Below are 2,500 nucleotides of genomic sequence, written 5' to 3' on the forward strand. Positions count from 1 at the left end.
ACTTAAGCAAGTTATAACTTAAAGAGCTATGGAAAGAATGATGACGGGAATAACAATAAAACTAAAAACAGCAACATGGATACAAGAGCAAACTAAAGCAGAAGAAATTCTAACAACATGTAAGAAAAGAAATGGACATGGGCTGGACATATAATGAGACTGACAGAACAACCAAATGGGTCCCTTGAGATTGTTAAAGAAGTAAACCAAGGAAGAGAAGACGATAGATAGACGAACTAAGGGAGTTCTCGTTCGTGGACTGTCACAGAAAGACCATAAACAGACGCAAGTGGAAGGACATGTCTGAGGGCTTTACTCTGCAATAGACTAGTAATGCTTGATGATGATGATCGTGATGAATATATATATATATATATATATATATATATATTTATTTATATATATATATATATATATATATATATATATATATATATATATATATATATATACACATATATATCTACTTATATAAATATACATACATATATATATATATATATATATATATATATATATATATATATATATATATATATATATATATAGAGAGAGAGAGAGAGAGAGAGAGAGAGAGAGAGAGAGAGAGAGAGAGAGAGAGATAATATGCTAATGTATATAAACATATCTGACTTATTTCGGTATCATATTAAAGGGAACCATTTGCATTCGGAGGTAATATACGTCTTTAGCTGGAACTGAAAATTTGTTCAAAATATCTTCTTTCATAAGATTTGTTGTACACTAACGTATAACAAACGACAAGTCAAGTAAAAAAACAGATATTGTAAAAGCATACAGTATAATTGTTTCTGGTATTACAATAGCATCTCTCTCTCTCTCTCTCTCTCTCTCTCTCTCTCTCTCTCTCTCTCTCTCTCTCTCTCTCTCTCTCTCTCTCTATGTAAAATTAAATACTTTAGCAATCCAAAAACGCTAATAGAAATTGATATTTTTTGTAATAAGAAATTTTTGTTTTGGATTTAGAGAAAACTTAATTGTGAAATTTAATAATTGAAACATTAATTTCAGTATTAGAGAAAAATGGAAGATAGAATTAAAAGAAAAAGGGATTTTCAAGATATAACATGGTTTTCTTTTTATTCAGGCTTTGAAATACTTATTATTCAGTGTAACAAATATGAAATAAAATTCTAGTAATTTCTTCTGACAGTTGTTATCAAAGATTTCCGAGTTCAATGAGAATTCCTTTCAACATCGACCTTAGGAAAATTGCCTTTGAGTCACCGGCTTTTTTTTTTCTCTTTGATTTGGATTTGACTTTTCCCTGCCAAAAAGACGAAGACTTTACAACACTTGCACAGAAGGTCATTGTCACTAAACTCAAAGGCAGCAAATATTATTCTGGTTATAGGCCTTCCAGGTACGGGTGCACTTTGTCTAGGAAAAAAAATTATCTTTATGATATGTGGTGACAGAGAGAGAGAGAGAGAGAGAGAGAGAGAGAGAGAGAGAGAGAGAGAGAGAGAGAGAGAGAGAGAGGAGTGGGGACTATTCATAGTATGATACGTATCATTGCCCATGATTTTTACAAACTAGCCATTGGAAGATGTACAAAGGCTCTTAAGGACTTGATTATTTCAAGGAAAATGTGACATTCAAATCGTATCTCTCGAGATCTACTCAACCCATATCGCACACGAAAGTGATCTTCTCAATTTTTCTCTGTTAACAGAAAGAGTGAAATTAATTGTTACATCGTTACTGTTGCGTACCTGGAAAATCGGATCTGATTAGCGATATATGAGAAAATTTTCCGGACTGGAAGCAATTTAGGTCGTCTGAAAAAAGAGAATGGCAATTGCATCCTCTTGCAGCTACGCTCTAAGATCATTAATCAAATAATAAAGATCAACAGGGTTTTAAACTAAGTATTCTTTCATCCTCCGAACTCCAAATCAGAATAAATAGGACTCGTTTATCCCAGAATATCCTGCATTTTAAAGCTATTTGAAATAGAATAAGTTTGAGAAGAAAATATTTCCAAGAAAACTTGATTTTCGAATTGTCTTTAAAAGATAGAATCTCAATTCAATCTTTTTATCGAAAAGCAAAAAAGTCCCTTGTCCTTTCACCATCTTTCCCAGTGATCCATCAAAATATTCTGTGAAATATAAATAAAAAAAGAAATCCTTATAGTGGTTACTTCTTATTTGCATCTAAGTATCCAGAGATAAGAGAGATTTTCACACGAGCATTTTCTGTGAATGAATCGTCGTTAAGAGAGCTGCCTTACACGAGGTAAATCTTGATGAAATGACTTTGTTGAGGTTGTTATCTCGATGCTGGGAATGGAGGCAGCGGATCCTGTCTAAAATTAGGATATTGCTCAGCGATAAGGAAAGTCGAGATGCAAATGAAGGTGATCTATCACGATATAAACCCTGTTATTATCTCGTCTTTGGTTTCATATTGTTTTTACTCTTTTGCTGTTTCTCTCATTTCCTTTTCATTAAACAGTTGAACAACTATAATCAAA

The sequence above is a fragment of the Palaemon carinicauda genome, chromosome 3, assembly GCF_036898095.1.
Source record: "Palaemon carinicauda isolate YSFRI2023 chromosome 3, ASM3689809v2, whole genome shotgun sequence".
Classification (NCBI taxonomy): Eukaryota; Metazoa; Arthropoda; class Malacostraca; order Decapoda; family Palaemonidae; genus Palaemon; species Palaemon carinicauda.